The sequence below is a fragment of the Rhinolophus sinicus genome, chromosome 9, assembly GCF_057876585.1.
Source record: "Rhinolophus sinicus isolate RSI-liver-muscle chromosome 9, RSI-T2T, whole genome shotgun sequence".
Classification (NCBI taxonomy): domain Eukaryota; kingdom Metazoa; phylum Chordata; class Mammalia; order Chiroptera; family Rhinolophidae; genus Rhinolophus; species Rhinolophus sinicus.
This window is the reverse complement of record NC_142509.1, coordinates 809,208-827,969: the sequence shown is the minus strand read 5'-3', so window position 1 is coordinate 827,969 and position 18,762 is coordinate 809,208. Positions and strand designations below refer to the sequence as shown.

General features: G+C 69.5%; 8 pseudogenes; all 8 read left to right on the top strand.

Moving 5' to 3' along the window:
- The first annotated feature begins 1,029 nt into the window (after window positions 1-1,029).
- On the top strand, window positions 1,030-1,149 carry LOC148757221 (5S ribosomal RNA; annotated as a pseudogene).
- A 1,466-nt stretch (window positions 1,150-2,615) lies between these two features.
- LOC148757220 (5S ribosomal RNA) lies at window positions 2,616-2,734 on the top strand (annotated as a pseudogene).
- A 2,050-nt stretch (window positions 2,735-4,784) lies between these two features.
- On the top strand, window positions 4,785-4,904 carry LOC148757219 (5S ribosomal RNA; annotated as a pseudogene).
- Window positions 4,905-6,471: 1,567 nt separating this feature from the next.
- Window positions 6,472-6,590, top strand: LOC148757218 (5S ribosomal RNA; annotated as a pseudogene).
- A 2,049-nt stretch (window positions 6,591-8,639) lies between these two features.
- Window positions 8,640-8,759, top strand: LOC148757217 (5S ribosomal RNA; annotated as a pseudogene).
- Window positions 8,760-12,677: 3,918 nt separating this feature from the next.
- On the top strand, window positions 12,678-12,796 carry LOC148757216 (5S ribosomal RNA; annotated as a pseudogene).
- A 2,049-nt stretch (window positions 12,797-14,845) lies between these two features.
- On the top strand, window positions 14,846-14,965 carry LOC148757215 (5S ribosomal RNA; annotated as a pseudogene).
- Window positions 14,966-17,296: 2,331 nt separating this feature from the next.
- LOC148757214 (5S ribosomal RNA) lies at window positions 17,297-17,416 on the top strand (annotated as a pseudogene).
- The last annotated feature ends 1,346 nt before the right edge of the window (window positions 17,417-18,762 follow it).

The following is an 18,762-nucleotide window of genomic DNA, read 5'->3' as shown; positions in this document are numbered from 1 at the left end:
ACCATGTCTCACGGGCGGCTGGCTCGGAGACTCGGCAAGCCGGAGCCGCCCGATCCCCAGCCTGCCGGCCGATTCTCTGCCAACCAACAGACCCACCAACCTACCGACCCACCAAGCCGGCCAACTGCAGTCCGCGCCCCTCTGCAATTTGCAGTCCACAATCCGCGCTTCCTAGCTTGGCCACCGCAGCTCTGCCGGTGGCCAATGGCCAACTGGCAACAGCTGATGGCCAAGCGGTCACAGCTGATATCCATGCAGCCCGCACGCAGCACCCCTCCACGCGAGGCCCAGAGCCTGGAGAGTGCTCTCTGCGAGTCTGTCCCCACAGTCCCCGTCTGTCTCTCTCCGCCTCTCTCTTGCTCCGTCTCTGGCCTTCTCTCATCCTCTCTCTCACCTCCCTGGGTCAGGAGAGGTGACGTGTAGCCAGTGAAGTGAACAGTGATCGGGCGGGACGCCGGTCGCTGACGAGGGGCGAGAACCCAGAAAGAAGGCTGTGTGAGGAAGGGTGGCGGCAGACTGGAGGTGCTGCCCCCTGGTGGCGGGTGGCTCTCCCTGGCTTTGGGCCAGTGGGTGGGGCCGGCCAGGGCCAGGGCCTGGGTTGCACGTCCCTAGGGTGGAGGGGACTGAGAGGACCCTGCGACCCCCTCGGTGGCCCTGAGAGGTGGGGACAGCACAGCAGCAAGGGGGGTGTGCGGTTGTGGGGCTGGGGGGAGATGAGAGGGGTTGGGGTAGGGGGGCGGGGTAAAAGCCCTTCGGGGCCTGGGGAGGCCCAGGATGCCAGGGCGCCCAGACATATGTCACAGTCAGGGAACTGACAGAGGCCCGTTAGAGCCACTGGGGGGCGCGAAGGGGCCTCGCTGCGGGCCAGGAGGAGCCCGTCGCCCACACCAGCGGCGTCTGGAGGAGGCGGGGAGCTGGCGGGAGGCGCTCGGGCAGACATGCTCGCCACCCGAGCGGCCCAGCAGCATGGCGTGCGCTCAGAAGCAGGTCGGGAGCAGGCTCTTGGAGTGCCGGGAGCCGGGTCCCAGCGCCTAAGGCCACACCACCCTGCACGCGCCAGATCTCGTCTGATCTCGGGAGCTAAGCAGGGAGGGGCCTGGTTAGTACTTGGATGGGAGACCGCCTGGGAATAGCTGCAGGCTTTTGCTCGCCTCTCCTTTTGCGCCGCGGCCCCGGCGTGGCTCCCTCCGAACCCCTGCCGCCCCTTGCCTCTCTGCAGCCGCCCAGCCAGCCGAAGGTCCCCCTGACCAGCAGAGGGTTAGCCGCCAGGCACTACAAGCTGGCAGCCCCGGCCGCACACCAGGCCCGTCGGCCAGGGCTGCCCCGCACACCCTCTTCTCAGTCCTCTTCAGTCCCGGAGGCTGTCATCTCGATCCCTTCGCCGACCTTCGATCGCCGCCACCGCCAACAGCGCTGCCCTCGCCCCCGCCGCCACCGCCAAATCCGCCGCCATCACCGCGATCTCCACACCCCCCTCCAGCGCTGACCTCACCCCTGCCCCCGCCCTTGCCACCGCCATCGCTGTACTGCTTCAATCTCCCGCCTCTGCTCTCCCCTCCTCCGCCGCCAGCACCGCCCTCTTCCCCGCTACCGCCGCCGCCGGCGCCAACCCTCCCCGCGCCCAGCGCCCGCCGACACAGCCCCCAACGCTGCCGCCGCCTCCATCGCCGACCTCGCAACCCTCCCGCGCCGCCGCCGCCGCGATCACCGCGCTCCCCACCCCCTCCGCCAGCGCTGCCCTCGCCCCCTCCCCGCCCCCGCTGCCGCCATCGCCGTACTCCCTCAAACTCCCTCCTCTGCTCTCCCCCCCTCGGCCGCCAGCACCGCGCTCCCCACCCCCGCCGCCGCCATTGCCGCACTCCCTCAATCTCCCTCCTCTGCTCTCCCCGCCTCCTGCACCGCCATCTCCCCCGCCCCCGCCCCAGGCCCGCCGCCGCCACCATCGCCATACTCCCTCAATCTCCCGCCTCTGCTCTCCCGGCCTCCTCCGCCCCCGCCGCCGCCGCCGACGCCGCCGCCGCCGCCATCGACCCCCGTGCCCCAGCGCCCACCGTCAAAGCCCCCATTGTCGCCACCGCCATGGCCGCCCTGGCGCCATCCTCGCGGTTGCCATCGCCTACCTCCCCACCCTCCCTCGACTCCGCCGCGTCCCCCGCCGCCGCAGCCCCCCCCTCCGCAGCCGCCCAAGCCGCCGCCGCGGGGTCCTCCCACAACTCCCAAGCCCAGGGTTGCCTGCTGGTGCAGGCCTCCCCCAGCCTTGGGGGTGCGGTTGTTGGTAAACCTGGTGGCGGTAGGGGGGCGGGGTGTATGGCGGTCTGGGTCCGGGGAGTCCCAGGATGCCAGAGTTCCACGACTTCTGGCACCATCAGGGAAGTGGCAGTGTCCCATGGAGCCTCGGGTGGCGCGAAGGGGCCTCGCTGCCGGCCAGGAGTAGCCCGCCGCCCACGCCAGGGGCATTCGGAAGAGGCGGGGAGCCGGACTGGGGGGGGGGACGCGGTGCTGGCAGAGCCGGCCAGCGGGTCGATGCTCGCCACCGGAGCCGCGCATCTGCATGGCGGGCGCTCACGAGGCAGGCCGGGAGCAGGCTCTTGGCGCGCGGGGAGCCGAGTCCCATCGTCTATGACCATACCACCCTGAACGCGCCCGATCTCCTCTGATCTCGGGAGCTAAGCAGGGAGGGGCCTGGTTAGTGCTTGGATGGGAGACCGCCTGGGAATACCTGTAGGCTTTTGCTCGCCTCTCCTTTTGCGCCGCCGCCCCTGCGTGGCTCCCTCCGAACCCCTGCCGCCCCTTGCCCCTCTGCAGCCGCCCATCCAGCCGAAGGTCCCCCTGGCCAGAGGCCGGTCAGCCACCCGGCGCTACAAGCTGGCAGCCCCGGCCGCACACCAGGCCCGTCGGCCAGGGCTCACCCCCACACCCTCTTCTTAGTCCTCTTCGCTGAGGCAGGCAGTCAGCCAGCAGCAGTTAGCCGAGCCTGTGTCTCCGCCGGCAGGCACCTCTCCCCACACCCCCGCGCGCCCCCTCCCATCGCCCACAAGAGCCAGGAACCCTCCCTTCCCGCAGTGGCCCCAACACACAGGGTACAAAGAGCCGGGACAAAGCAGGGGACTGAGGGAGGAGCACCCCAACACACCGCACGCCCTCGGACTCCAGGAGAGACCACCACAAGGGGAAGTGCAGGCACGCAGGCACACAACACTCTCAACCAGGGTGCCTGTGGGCTGCCACTCTCCTCCCGCGGGGCGGGGGGTTCCTGGGCGGGGCTCGGAGCCCACTGGCCCTCCCGCCCGGCCCGGGGGCTTCAAGGGTGACTTTCAATGCCCGGGCACTGCCTCCTTAGTGGAGCCCAGCCACGGGCATGACCACACTTCGGTTGAGAAGCTGCCACTTCAAAGCAGCGTCAGTGCGTCTGTCCCAGTCCGTGTGCCCGCTTGTGCGTCCCTCCCCCCTCCCCCACCCCATGTCTCTCTGGCTCTGTGACGTGCCTGTTGGGCTCTGGCTCTGGCTCAGGAGCTCTCTCCCCGCGTGCCAGCCCCCTCTTTCTCTGTCTCTGTCCATGTCTCTCTGTATGTCTAGGTACATACAGGTACATATAGGTGTATATTTCGATCTCGCTCCCTCTTTCTCCTCCTCCCGTTCTCTCTGTCGGTCCCTGTCCTGCGGGGACTCTGGTCCCTCTGCCCGCACAAGAACGCAGGATATGGCGAGGCCAAGAGGGAACACCAACAGAGCCACGGATAGGGGGCTCATAGCACTATGTCTCACGGGCGGCTGGCTCGGAGACACGGCAAGCCGGAGCCGCCCGATCCCCAACCTGTCGGCCGCTTCTCTGCCAACCCACCGACACACCGCCCGTCGACCCGCCAAGCGGGCCCACTGCAATCCGCGCCCCTCTGCAATTTGCAGTCCACCATCCGCGCTTCCTAGCTTGGCCACCGCAGCTCCTCCGGTGGCCAGTGGCCAACTGGCAACAGCTGATGGCCAAGCGGTCACAGCTGATGACCATGCAGCCCCCAAGCAGCACCCCTCCACGCGAGGCCCAGAGCCTGGAGAGTGCTCTCTGCGAGTCTGTCCCCACAGTCCCCGTCTGTCTCTCTCCGCCTCTCTCTTGCTCCGTCTCTGGCCTTCTCTCATCCTCTCTCTCACCTCCCTGGGTCAGGAGAGGTGACGTGTAGCCAGTGAAGGGACCGGACATCGGGCGGGGCTCCGGTCGCTGACGAGGGTTCCAGGGCCCAGACTGAAGGCTTGTGACGAAGGGTGGCTGCAGACTGGAGATGCTGCACCCTGGTGGCGCGGGTGGCTCTCCCTGGCTTTGGGCCTGTGGATGGGTCCGGTCAGGGCCAGGGCCTGGGTTGCACGTCCCTAGGGCCGGAGGGGACTGAGACGACCCTGCGACCCCCTCGGTGGCCCTGAGAGGTGGGGACAGCACAGCAGCAAGGGGGGTGTGCGGTTGTGGGGCTGGGGGGAGATGAGAGGGGTTGGGGTAGGGGGGCGGGGTGAAAGCCCTTCGGGGCCTGGGGAGGCCCAGGATGCCAGGGCGCCCAGACATATGTCACAGTCAGGGAACTGACAGAGGCCCGTTAGAGCCACTGGGGGGCGCGAAGGGGCCTCGCTGCGGGCCAGGAGGAGCCCGTCGCCCACACCAGCGGCGTCTGGAGGAGGCGGGGAGCTGGCGGGAGGCGCTCGGGCAGACATGCTCGCCACCCGAGCGGCCCAGCAGCATGGCGTGCGCTCAGAAGCAGGTCGGGAGCAGGCTCTTGGAGTGCCGGGAGCCGGGTCCCAGCGCCTAAGGCCACACCACCCTGCACGCACCAGATCTCGTCTGATCTCGGGAGCTAAGCAGGGAGGGGCCTGGTTAGTACTTGGATGGGAGACCGCCTGGGAATAGCTGCAGGCTTTTGCTCGCCTCTCCTTTTGCGCCGCGGCCCCGGTGTGGCTCCCTCCGAACCCCTGCCGCCCCTTGCCTCTCTGCAGCCGCCCAGCCAGCCGAAGGTCCCCCTGACCAGCAGAGGGTTAGCCGCCAGGCACTACAAGCTGGCAGCCCCGGCCGCACACCAGGCCGCTCGGCCAGGGCTGCCCCGCACACCCTCTTCTCAGTCCTCTTCAGTCCCGGAGGCTGTCATCTCGATCCCTTCGCCGACCTTCGATCGCCGCCACCGCCAACAGCGCTGCCCTCGCCCCCGCCGCCACCGCCAAATCCGCCGCCATCACCGCGCTCCCCACACCCCCCTCCAGCGCTGACCTCACCCCTGCCCCCGCCCTCGCCACCGCCATCGCTGTAGTGCTTCAATCTCCCGCCTCTGCTCTCCCCTCCTCCGCCGCCAGCACCGCCCTCTTCCCCGCTACCGCCGCCGCCGGCGCCAACCCTCCCCGCGCCCAGCGCCCGCCGACACAGCCCCCAACGCTGCCGCCGCCTCCATCGCCGACCTCGCAACCCTCCCGCGCCGCAGCCGACGCCGCCGCCGCCGCCGCCGCCATCGCTGCTCGCGATCAGCCCCCGCTTCTCCCGCCGCCGCCGCCGCGATCACCGCGCTCCCCACCCCCTCCGCCAGCGCTGCCCTCGCCCCCTCCCCGCCCCCGCTGCCGCCATCGCCGTACTCCCTCAAACTCCCTCCTCTGCTCTCTCCCCCTCGGCCGCCAGCACCGCGCTCCCCATCCCCGCCGCCAGCGCTGCCCTCTTCCCCACCCCCGCCCCCGCCGCCGCCATTGCCGCACTCCCTCAATCTCCCTCCTCTGCTCTCCCCGCCTCCTGCACCGCCATCTCCCCCGCCCCCGCCCCAGGCCCGCCGCCGCCACCATCGCCATACTCCCTCAATCTCCCGCCTCTGCTCTCCCGGCCTCCTCCGCCCCCGCCGCCGCCGCCGACGCCGCCGCCGCCGCCATCGACCCCCGTGCCCCAGCGCCCACCGTCAAAGCCCCCATTGTCGCCACCGCCATGGCCGCCCTGGCGCCATCCTCGCGGTTGCCATCGCCTACCTCCCCACCCTCCCTCGCCTCCGCCGCGTCCCCCGCCGCCGCAGCCCCCCCCTCCGCAGCCGCCCAAGCCGCCGCCGCGGGGTCCTCCCACAACTCCCAAGCCCAGGGTTGCCTGCTGGTGCAGGCGTCCCCCAGCCTTGGGGGTGCGGTTGTTGGTAAACCTGGTGGCGGTAGGGGGGCGGGGTGTATGGCGGTCTGGGTCCGGGGAGTCCCAAGATGCCAGAGTTCCACGACTTCTGGCACCATCAGGGAAGTGGCAGTGTCCCATGGAGCCTCGGGTGGCGCGAAGGGGCCTCGCTGCCGGCCAGGAGTAGCCCGCCGCCCACGCCAGGGGCATTCGGAAGAGGCGGGGAGCCGGACTGGGGGGGGGGACGCGGTGCTGGCAGAGCCGGCCAGCGGGTCGATGCTCGCCACCGGAGCCGCGCATCTGCATGGCGGGCGCTCACGAGGCAGGCCGGGAGCAGGCTCTTGGCGCGCGGGGAGCCGAGTCCCATCGTCTATGACCATACCACCCTGAACGCGCCCGATCTCCTCTGATCTCGGGAGCTAAGCAGGGAGGGGCCTGGTTAGTGCTTGGATGGGAGACCGCCTGGGAATACCTGTAGGCTTTTGCTCGCCTCTCCTTTTGCGCCGCCGCCCCTGCGTGGCTCCCTCCGAACCCCTGCCGCCCCTTGCCCCTCTGCAGCCGCCCATCCAGCCGAAGGTCCCCCTGGCCAGAGGCCGGTCAGCCACCCGGCGCTACAAGCTGGCAGCCCCGGCCGCACACCAGGCCCGTCGGCCAGGGCTCACCCCCACACCCTCTTCTTAGTCCTCTTCGCTGAGGCAGGCAGTCAGCCAGCAGCAGTTAGCCGAGCCTGTGTCTCCGCCGGCAGGCACCTCTCCCCACACCCCCGCGCGCCCCCTCCCATCGCCCACAAGAGCCAGGAACCCTCCCTTCCCGCAGTGGCCCCAACACACAGGGTACAAAGTGCCGGGACAAAGCAGGGGACTGAGGGAGGAGCACCCCAACACACCGCACGCCCTCGGACTCCAGGAGAGACCACCACAAGGGGAAGTGCAGGCACGCAGGCACACAACACTCTCAACCAGGGTGCCTGTGGGCTGCCACTCTCCTCCCGCGGGGCGGGGGGTTCCTGGGCGGGGCTCGGAGCCCACTGGCCCTCCCGCCCGGCCCGGGGGCTTCAAGGGTGACTTTCAATGCCCGGGCACTGCCTCCTTAGTGGAGCCCAGCCACGGGCATGACCACACTTCGGTTGAGAAGCTGCCACTTCAAAGCAGCGTCAGTGCGTCTGTCCCAGTCCGTGTGCCCGCTTGTGCGTCCCTCCCCCCTCCCCCACCCCATGTCTCTCTGGCTCTGTGACGTGCCTGTTGGGCTCTGGCTCTGGCTCAGGAGCTCTCTCCCCGCGTGCCAGCCCCCTCTTTCTCTGTCTCTGTCCATGTCTCTCTGTATGTCTAGGTACATACAGGTACATATAGGTGTATATTTCGATCTCGCTCCCTCTTTCTCCTCCTCCCGTTCTCTCTGTCGGTCCCTGTCCTGCGGGGACTCTGGTCCCTCTGCCCGCACAAGAACGCAGGATATGGCGAGGCCAAGAGGGAACACCAACAGAGCCACGGATAGGGGGCTCATAGCACTATGTCTCACGGGCGGCTGGCTCGGAGACACGGCAAGCCGGAGCCGCCCGATCCCCAACCTGTCGGCCGCTTCTCTGCCAACCCACCGACACACCGCCCGTCGACCCGCCAAGCGGGCCCACTGCAATCCGCGCCCCTCTGCAATTTGCAGTCCACCATCCGCGCTTCCTAGCTTGGCCACCGCAGCTCCTCCGGTGGCCAGTGGCCAACTGGCAACAGCTGATGGCCAAGCGGTCACAGCTGATGACCATGCAGCCCCCAAGCAGCACCCCTCCACGCGAGGCCCAGAGCCTGGAGAGTGCTCTCTGCGAGTCTGTCCCCACAGTCCCCGTCTGTCTCTCTCCGCCTCTCTCTTGCTCCGTCTCTGGCCTTCTCTCATCCTCTCTCTCACCTCCCTGGGTCAGGAGAGGTGACGTGTAGCCAGTGAAGGGACCGGACATCGGGCGGGGCTCCGGTCGCTGACGAGGGTTCCAGGGCCCAGACTGAAGGCTTGTGACGAAGGGTGGCTGCAGACTGGAGATGCTGCACCCTGGTGGCGCGGGTGGCTCTCCCTGGCTTTGGGCCTGTGGATGGGTCCGGTCAGGGCCAGGGCCTGGGTTGCACGTCCCTAGGGCCGGAGGGGACTGAGAGGACCCTGCGACCCCCTCGGTGGCCCTGAGAGGTGGGGACAGCACAGCAGCAAGGGGGGTGTGCGGTTGTGGGGCTGGGGGGAGATGAGAGGGGTTGGGGTAGGGGGGCGGGGTGAAAGCCCTTCGGGGCCTGGGGAGGCCCAGGATGCCAGGGCGCCCAGACATATGTCACAGTCAGGGAAGTGACAGAGGCCCGTGGAGCCACTGGGGGGCGCGAAGGGGCCTCGCTGCTGGCCAGGAGTAGCCCGTCGCCCACACCAGCGGCGTCCGGAGGAGGCGGGGAGCGGGCGGCAGGCGCTCGGGCAGACGTGCTCGCCACCCTAGCGGCCCAGCAGCACGGCGCGCGGTCAGAGGCAGGCCGGGAGCAGGCTCTTGGGGCGCGGGGAGCCGGGTCCCAGCGTCTACGGCCATACCACCCTGAACGCGCCCGATCTCCTCTGATCTCGGGAGCTAAGCAGGGAGGGGCCTGGTTAGTACTTGGATGGGAGACCGCCTGGGAATAGCTGCAGGCTTTTGCTCGCCTCTCCTTTTGCGCCGCCGCCCCGGCGTGGCTCCCTCCGAACCCCTGCCGCCCTTTGCCCCTCTGCAGCCGCCCAGGCAGCCGAAGGTCCCCCTGGCCAGAGGAGGGTCAGTCGCCCGGCACTACAAGCTCGCATCCCCGGCCGCACACCAGGCCTGTCGGCCAGGGCTCCCCCCCACTCCCTCTTCTTAGTGCTCTTCGCCGAGGCAGGCCGTCAGCCTGCAGCAGTCAGCCGCGTCTCGGTCGCCGCCGCCGCCGCCACCGCCATCGCAGGGCTCCCTCTCGCTCCCCGACCCTGCCGCCGCCGCAACCCCCAACGCCCAAGCCCAGGGCTGCCTGCCGGCGCAGGCCTCCACCAGGCTCTCTCCATCCCAGGACGTGCCGGTGCTTTGCACCTCGGCCCGAGCCCAGGGCACGCCCATCCCTGCGCCTGCCCCCGGGACCCGACACACAGGATCGGCGTGTCCTCGGGCAAACGGGACGCCCACCCGCCCCGCCCCACCGGAGTCTTCTGTCTCCGCTGGCAGGCACCTCGCCCCACACCCCCGCGCGTCCCCTCCCGTCTCCCACAAGAGCCAGGAGCCCTCCCTTCCCGCCGGCAACGGTGTCCCTGAAACACAGGGCACAAAGAGCCGGGACAAACCAGGGGACGGCGGGAGCAGCACCCCAACACACCACGCGCCATCGACTCCGGGGGAGACCACCACAAGGGCAGAGCAGGCACGCAGGCGCACAACCCTCACAACCAGGGTGCCTGGGGGCTGCCTCTCTCCTCCCGCGGGCGGGTGCCTGGGCGGGGCTCAGAGACCACAGGCCCTCCGGAGACCCTGGCGGCCCGCCCCGGAGGCTGCAATGGTGACTGCCAACGCCAGGGCAATGCCTCCTTAGCGGAGCCCAGCCCCGGGCACGACCACACTCCGGTGGAGGAGCTGCCACTTCAACACAGCCTCAGTGCGTCTGTAACAGTCCGTGTGCCCGCCTGTGCGTCCCTCACACCCTCCCCCACCCCATATCCGTCGGGCTCTGTGACGTGCCTGTTGGGCTCTGGCTCTGGCTCAGGAGCTCTCTCCCCGCGTGCCAGCCCCCTCTTTCTCTGTCTCTGTCCATGTCTCTCTGTATGTCTAGATACATACATGTACATATACGAGCATATTTCCATCTCGCTCCCTCTTACTCCTCCTCCCGTTCTGTCTGTCTGTCCCTGTCCTGCGGGGACTCTAGCCCCTCTGCCCGCACAAGAATGCAGGATTTGGCGAGGCCAAGAGGGAACACCAACAGACCACGGATAGGGGGCTCATAGCACCATGTCTCACGGGCGGCTGGCTCGGAGACTCGGCAAGCCGGAGCCGCCCGATCCCCAGCCTGCCGGCCGATTCTCTGCCAACCAACAGACCCACCAACCTACCGACCCACCAAGCCGGCCAACTGCAGTCCGCGCCCCTCTGCAATTTGCAGTCCACAATCCGCGCTTCCTAGCTTGGCCACCGCAGCTCTGCCGGTGGCCAATGGCCAACTGGCAACAGCTGATGGCCAAGCGGTCACAGCTGATATCCATGCAGCCCGCACGCAGCACCCCTCCACGCGAGGCCCAGAGCCTGGAGAGTGCTCTCTGCGAGTCTGTCCCCACAGTCCCCGTCTGTCTCTCTCCGCCTCTCTCTTGCTCCGTCTCTGGCCTTCTCTCATCCTCTCTCTCACCTCCCTGGGTCAGGAGAGGTGACGTGTAGCCAGTGAAGTGAACAGTGATCGGGCGGGACGCCGGTCGCTGACGAGGGGCGAGAACCCAGAAAGAAGGCTGTGTGAGGAAGGGTGGCGGCAGACTGGAGGTGCTGCCCCCTGGTGGCGGGTGGCTCTCCCTGGCTTTGGGCCAGTGGGTGGGGCCGGCCAGGGCCAGGGCCTGGGTTGCACGTCCCTAGGGTGGAGGGGACTGAGAGGACCCTGCGACCCCCTCGGTGGCCCTGAGAGGTGGGGACAACACAGCAGCAAGGGGGGTGTGCGGTTGTGGGGCTGGGGGGAGATGAGAGGGGTTGGGGTAGGGGGGCGGGGTAAAAGCCCTTCGGGGCCTGGGGAGGCCCAGGATGCCAGGGCGCCCAGACATATGTCACAGTCAGGGAACTGACAGAGGCCCGTTAGAGCCACTGGGGGGCGCGAAGGGGCCTCGCTGCGGGCCAGGAGGAGCCCGTCGCCCACACCAGCGGCGTCTGGAGGAGGCGGGGAGCTGGCGGGAGGCGCTCGGGCAGACATGCTCGCCACCCGAGCGGCCCAGCAGCATGGCGGGCGCTCAGAAGCAGGTCGGGAGCAGGCTCTTGGAGTGCCCGGAGCCGGGTCCCAGCGCCTAAGGCCACACCACCCTGCACGCGCCAGATCTCCTCTGATCTCGGGAGCTAAGCAGGGAGGGGCCTGGTTAGTACTTGGATGGGAGACCGCCTGGGAATAGCTGCAGGCTTTTGCTCGCCTCTCCTTTTGCGCCGCGGCCCCGGCGTGGCTCCCTCCGAACCCCTGCCGCCCCTTGCCTCTCTGCAGCCGCCCAGCCAGCCGAAGGTCCCCCTGACCAGCAGAGGGTTAGCCGCCAGGCACTACAAGCTGGCAGCCCCGGCCGCACACCAGGCCCGTCGGCCAGGGCTCCCCCGCACACCCTCTTCTCAGTCCTCTTCAGTCCCGGAGGCTGTCATCTCGATCCCTTCGCCGACCTTCGATCGCCGCCCCCGCCAACAGCGCTGCCCTCGCCCCCGCCGCCACCGCCAAATCCGCCGCCATCACCGCGATCTCCACACCCCCCTCCAGCGCTGACCTCACCCCTGCCCCCGCCCTTGCCACCGCCATCGCTGTACTGCTTCAATCTCCCGCCTCTGCTCTCCCCTCCTCCGCCGCCAGCACCGCCCTCTTCCCCGCTACCGCCGCCGCCGGCGCCAACCCTCCCCGCGCCCAGCGCCCGCCGACACAGCCCCCAACGCTGCCGCCGCCTCCATCGCCGACCTCGCAACCCTCCCGCGCCGCCGCCGCCGCGATCACCGCGCTCCCCACCCCCTCCGCCAGCGCTGCCCTCGCCCCCTCCCCGCCCCCGCTGCCGCCATCGCCGTACTCCCTCAAACTCCCTCCTCTGCTCTCCCCCCCTCGGCCGCCAGCACCGCGCTCCCCACCCCCGCCGCCGCCATTGCCGCACTCCCTCAATCTCCCTCCTCTGCTCTCCCCGCCTCCTGCACCGCCATCTCCCCCGCCCCCGCCCCAGGCCCGCCGCCGCCACCATCGCCATACTCCCTCAATCTCCCGCCTCTGCTCTCCCGGCCTCCTCCGCCCCCGCCGCCGCCGCCGCCGCCGCCGCCGCCGCCATCGACCCCCGTGCCCCAGCGCCCACCGTCAAAGCCCCCATTGTCGCCACCGCCATGGCCGCCCTGGCGCCATCCTCGCGGTTGCCATCGCCTACCTCCCCACCCTCCCTCGCCTCCGCCGCGTCCCCCGCCGCCGCAGCCCCCCCCTCCGCAGCCGCCCAAGCCGCCGCCGCGGGGTCCTCCCACAACTCCCAAGCCCAGGGTTGCCTGCTGGTGCAGGCCTCCCCCAGCCTTGGGGGTGCGGTTGTTGGTAAACCTGGTGGCGGTAGGGGGGCGGGGTGTATGGCGGTCTGGGTCCGGGGAGTCCCAGGATGCCAGAGTTCCACGACTTCTGGCACCATCAGGGAAGTGGCAGTGTCCCATGGAGCCTCGGGTGGCGCGAAGGGGCCTCGCTGCCGGCCAGGAGTAGCCCGCCGCCCACGCCAGGGGCATTCGGAAGAGGCGGGGAGCCGGACTGGGGGGGGGGGACGCGGTGCTGGCAGAGCCGGCCAGCGGGTCGATGCTCGCCACCGGAGCCGCGCATCTGCATGGCGGGCGCTCACGAGGCAGGCCGGGAGCAGGCTCTTGGCGCGCGGGGAGCCGAGTCCCATCGTCTATGACCATACCACCCTGAACGCGCCCGATCTCCTCTGATCTCGGGAGCTAAGCAGGGAGGGGCCTGGTTAGTGCTTGGATGGGAGACCGCCTGGGAATACCTGTAGGCTTTTGCTCGCCTCTCCTTTTGCTCCGCCGCCCCTGCGTGGCTCCCTCCGAACCCCTGCCGCCCCTTGCCCCTCTGCAGCCGCCCATCCAGCCGAAGGTCCCCCTGGCCAGAGGCCGGTCAGCCACCCGGCGCTACAAGCTGGCAGCCCCGGCCGCACACCAGGCCCGTCGGCCAGGGCTCACCCCCACACCCTCTTCTTAGTCCTCTTCGCTGAGGCAGGCAGTCAGCCAGCAGCAGTTAGCCGAGCCTGTGTCTCCGCCGGCAGGCACCTCTCCCCACACCCCCGCGCGCCCCCTCCCATCGCCCACAAGAGCCAGGAACCCTCCCTTCCCGCAGTGGCCCCAACACACAGGGTACAAAGAGCCGGGACAAAGCAGGGGACTGAGGGAGGAGCACCCCAACACACCGCACGCCCTCGGACTCCAGGAGAGACCACCACAAGGGGAAGTGCAGGCACGCAGGCACACAACACTCTCAACCAGGGTGCCTGTGGGCTGCCACTCTCCTCCCGCAGGGCGGGGGGTTCCTGGGCGGGGCTCGGAGCCCACTGGCCCTCCCGCCCGGCCCGGGGGCTTCAAGGGTGACTTTCAATGCCCGGGCACTGCCTCCTTAGTGGAGCCCAGCCACGGGCATGACCACACTTCGGTTGAGAAGCTGCCACTTCAAAGCAGCGTCAGTGCGTCTGTCCCAGTCCGTGTGCCCGCTTGTGCGTCCCTCCCCCCTCCCCCACCCCATGTCTCTCTGGCTCTGTGACGTGCCTGTTGGGCTCTGGCTCTGGCTCAGGAGCTCTCTCCCCGCGTGCCAGCCCCCTCTTTCTCTGTCTCTGTCCATGTCTCTCTGTATGTCTAGGTACATACAGGTACATATAGGTGTATATTTCGATCTCGCTCCCTCTTTCTCCTCCTCCCGTTCTCTCTGTCGGTCCCTGTCCTGCGGGGACTCTGGTCCCTCTGCCCGCACAAGAACGCAGGATATGGCGAGGCCAAGAGGGAACACCAACAGAGCCACGGATAGGGGGCTCATAGCACTATGTCTCACGGGCGGCTGGCTCGGAGACACGGCAAGCCGGAGCCGCCCGATCCCCAACCTGTCGGCCGCTTCTCTGCCAACCCACCGACACACCGCCCGTCGACCCGCCAAGCGGGCCCACTGCAATCCGCGCCCCTCTGCAATTTGCAGTCCACCATCCGCGCTTCCTAGCTTGGCCACCGCAGCTCCTCCGGTGGCCAGTGGCCAACTGGCAACAGCTGATGGCCAAGCGGTCACAGCTGATGACCATGCAGCCCCCAAGCAGCACCCCTCCACGCGAGGCCCAGAGCCTGGAGAGTGCTCTCTGCGAGTCTGTCCCCACAGTCCCCGTCTGTCTCTCTCCGCCTCTCTCTTGCTCCGTCTCTGGCCTTCTCTCATCCTCTCTCTCACCTCCCTGGGTCAGGAGAGGTGACGTGTAGCCAGTGAAGGGACCGGACATCGGGCGGGGCTCCGGTCGCTGACGAGGGTTCCAGGGCCCAGACTGAAGGCTTGTGACGAAGGGTGGCTGCAGACTGGAGATGCTGCACCCTGGTGGCGCGGGTGGCTCTCCCTGGCTTTGGGCCTGTGGATGGGTCCGGTCAGGGCCAGGGCCTGGGTTGCACGTCCCTAGGGCCGGAGGGGACTGAGAGGACCCTGCGACCCCCTCGGTGGCCCTGAGAGGTGGGGACAGCACAGCAGCAAGGGGGGTGTGCGGTTGTGGGGCTGGGGGGAGATGAGAGGGGTTGGGGTAGGGGGGCGGGGTGAAAGCCCTTCGGGGCCTGGGGAGGCCCAGGATGCCAGGGCGCCCAGACATATGTCACAGTCAGGGAAGTGACAGAGGCCCGTGGAGCCACTGGGGGGCGCGAAGGGGCCTCGCTGCGGGCCAGGAGTAGCCCGTCGCCCACACCAGCGGCGTCCGGAGGAGGCGGGGAGCGGGCGGCAGGCGCTCGGGCAGACGTGCTCGCCACCCTAGCGGCCCAGCAGCACGGCGCGCGGTCAGAGGCAGGCCGGGAGCAGGCTCTTGGGGCGCGGGGAGCCGGGTCCCAGCGTCTACGGCCATACCACCCTGAACGCGCCCGATCTCCTCTGATCTCGGGAGCTAAGCAGGGAGGGGCCTGGTTAGTACTTGGATGGGAGACCGCCTGGGAATAGCTGCAGGCTTTTGCTCGCCTCTCCTTTTGCGCCGCCGCCCCGGCGTGGCTCCCTCCGAACCCCTGCCGCCCTTTGCCCCTCTGCAGCCGCCCAGGCAGCCGAAGGTCCCCCTGGCCAGAGGAGGGTCAGTCGCCCGGCACTACAAGCTCGCATCCCCGGCCGCACACCAGGCCTGTCGGCCAGGGCTCCCCCCCACTCCCTCTTCTTAGTGCTCTTCGCCGAGGCAGGCCGTCAGCCTGCAGCAGTCAGCCGCGTCTCGGTCGCCGCCGCCGCCGCCACCGCCATCGCAGGGCTCCCTCTCGCTCCCCGACCCTGCCGCCGCCGCAACCCCCAACGCCCAAGCCCAGGGCTGCCTGCCGGCGCAGGCCTCCACCAGGCTCTCTCCATCCCAGGACGTGCCGGTGCTTTGCACCTCGGCCCGAGCCCAGGGCACGCCCATCCCTGCGCCTGCCCCCGGGACCCGACACACAGGATCGGCGTGTCCTCGGGCAAACGGGACGCCCACCCGCCCCGCCCCACCGGAGTCTTCTGTCTCCGCTGGCAGGCACCTCGCCCCACACCCCCGCGCGTCCCCTCCCGTCTCCCACAAGAGCCAGGAGCCCTCCCTTCCCGCCGGCAACGGTGTCCCTGAAACACAGGGCACAAAGAGCCGGGACAAACCAGGGGACGGCGGGAGCAGCACCCCAACACACCACGCGCCATCGACTCCGGGGGAGACCACCACAAGGGCAGAGCAGGCACGCAGGCGCACAACCCTCACAACCAGGGTGCCTGGGGGCTGCCTCTCTCCTCCCGCGGGCGGGTGCCTGGGCGGGGCTCAGAGACCACAGGCCCTCCGGAGACCCTGGCGGCCCGCCCCGGAGGCTTCAATGGTGACTGCCAACGCCAGGGCAATGCCTCCTTAGCGGAGCCCAGCCCCGGGCACGACCACACTCCGGTGGAGGAGCTGCCACTTCAACACAGCCTCAGTGCGTCTGTAACAGTCCGTGTGCCCGCCTGTGCGTCCCTCACACCCTCCCCCACCCCATATCCGTCGGGCTCTGTGACGTGCCTGTTGGGCTCTGGCTCTGGCTCAGGAGCTCTCTCCCCGCGTGCCAGCCCCCTCTTTCTCTGTCTCTGTCCATGTCTCTCTGTATGTCTAGATACATACATGTACATATACGAGCATATTTCCATCTCGCTCCCTCTTACTCCTCCTCCCGTTCTGTCTGTCTGTCCCTGTCCTGCGGGGACTCTAGCCCCTCTGCCCGCACAAGAATGCAGGATTTGGCGAGGCCAAGAGGGAACACCAACAGACCACGGATAGGGGGCTCATAGCACCATGTCTCACGGGCGGCTGGCTCGGAGACTCGGCAAGCCGGAGCCGCCCGATCCCCAGCCTGCCGGCCGATTCTCTGCCAACCAACAGACCCACCAACCTACCGACCCACCAAGCCGGCCAACTGCAGTCCGCGCCCCTCTGCAATTTGCAGTCCACAATCCGCGCTTCCTAGCTTGGCCACCGCAGCTCCTCCGGTGGCCAGTGGCCAACTGGCAACAGCTGATGGCCAAGCGGTCACAGCTGATATCCATGCAGCCCGCACGCAGCACCCCTCCACGCGAGGCCCAGAGCCTGGAGAGTGCTCTCTGCGAGTCTGTCCCCACAGTCCCCGTCTGTCTCTCTCCGCCTCTCTCTTGCTCCGTCTCTGGCCTTCTCTCATCCTCTCTCTCACCTCCCTGGGTCAGGAGAGGTGACGTGTAGCCAGTGAAGTGAACAGTGATCGGGCGGGACGCCGGTCGCTGACGAGGGGCGAGAACCCAGAAAGAAGGCTGTGTGAGGAAGGGTGGCGGCAGACTGGAGGTGCTGCCCCCTGGTGGCGGGTGGCTCTCCCTGGCTTTGGGCCAGTGGGTGGGGCCGGCCAGGGCCAGGGCCTGGGTTGCACGTCCCTAGGGTGGAGGGGACTGAGAGGACCCTGCGACCCCCTCGGTGGCCCTGAGAGGTGGGGACAGCACAGCAGCAAGGGGGGTGTGCGGTTGTGGGGCTGGGGGGAGATGAGAGGGGTTGGGGTAGGGGGGCGGGGTGAATGCCCTTCGGGGCCTGGGGAGGCCCAGGATGCCAGGGCGCCCAGACATATGTCACAGTCAGGGAACTGACAGAGGCCCGTTAGAGCCACTGGGGGGCGCGAAGGGGCCTCGCTGCGGGCCAGGAGGAGCCCGTCGCCCACACCAGCGGCGTCTGGAGGAGGCGGGGAGCTGGCGGGAGGCGCTCGGGCAGACATGCTCGCCACCCGAGCGGCCCAGCAGCATGGCGTGCGCTCAGAAGCAGGTCGGGAGCAGGCTCTTGGAGTGCCGGGAGCCGGGTCCCAGCGCCTAAGGCCACACCACCCTGCACGCGCCAGATCTCGTCTGATCTCGGGAGCTAAGCAGGGAGGGGCCTGGTTAGTACTTGGATGGGAGACCGCCTGGGAATAGCTGCAGGCTTTTGCTCGCCTCTCCTTTTGCGCCGCGGCCCCGGCGTGGCTCCCTCCGAACCCCTGCCGCCCCTTGCCTCTCTGCAGCCGCCCAGCCAGCCGAAGGTCCCCCTGACCAGCAGAGGGTTAGCCGCCAGGCACTACAAGCTGGCAGCCCCGGCCGCACACCAGGCCCGTCGGCCAGGGCTCCCCCGCACACCCTCTTCTCAGTCCTCTTCAGTCCCGGAGGCTGTCATCTCGATCCCTTCGCCGACCTTCGATCGCCGCCACCGCCAACAGCGCTGCCCTCGCCCCCGCCGCCACCGCCAAATCCGCCGCCATCACCGCGATCTCCACACCCCCCTCCAGCGCTGACCTCACCCCTGCCCCCGCCCTTGCCACCGCCATCGCTGTACTGCTTCAATCTCCCGCCTCTGCTCTCCCGTCCTCCGCCGCCAGCACCGCCCTCTTCCCCGCTACCGCCGCCGCCGGCGCCAACCCTCCCCGCGCCCAGCGCCCGCCGACACAGCCCCCAACGCTGCCGCCGCCTCCATCGCCGACCTCGCAACCCTCCCGCGCCGCCGCCGCCGCGATCACCGCGCTCCCCACCCCCTCCGCCAGCGCTGCCCTCGCCCCCTCCCCGCCCCCGCTGCCGCCATCGCCGTACTCCCTCAAACTCCCTCCTCTGCTCTCCCCCCCTCGGCAGCCAGCACCGCGCTCCCCACCCCCGCCGCCGCCATTGCCGCACTCCCTCAATCTCCCTCCTCTGCTCTCCCCGCCTCCTGCACCGCCATCTCCCCCGCCCCCGCCCCAGGCCCGCCGCCGCCACCATCGCCATACTCCCTCAATCTCCCGCCTCTGCTCTCCCGGCCTCCTCCGCCCCCGCCGCCGCCGCCGACGCCGCCGCCGCCGCCATCGACCCCCGTGCCCCAGCGCCCACCGTCAAAGCCCCCATTGTCGCCACCGCCATGGCCGCCCTGGCGCCATCCTCGCGGTTGCCATCGCCTACCTCCCCACCCTCCCTCGCCTCCGCCGCGTCCCCCGCTGCCGCAGCCCCCCCCTCCGCAGCCGCCCAAGCCGCCGCCGCGGGGTCCTCCCACAACTCCCAAGCCCAGGGTTGCCTGCTGGTGCAGGCCTCCCCCAGCCTTGGGGGTGCGGTTGTTGGTAAACCTGGTGGCGGTAGGGGGGCGGGGTGTATGGCGGTCTGGGTCCGGGGAGTCCCAGGATGCCAGAGTTCCACGACTTCTGGCACCATCAGGGAAGTGGCAGTGTCCCATGGAGCCTCGGGTGGCGCGAAGGGGCCTCGCTGCCGGCCAGGAGTAGCCCGCCGCCCACGCCAGGGGCATTCGGAAGAGGCGGGGAGCCGGACTGGGGGGGGGGGACG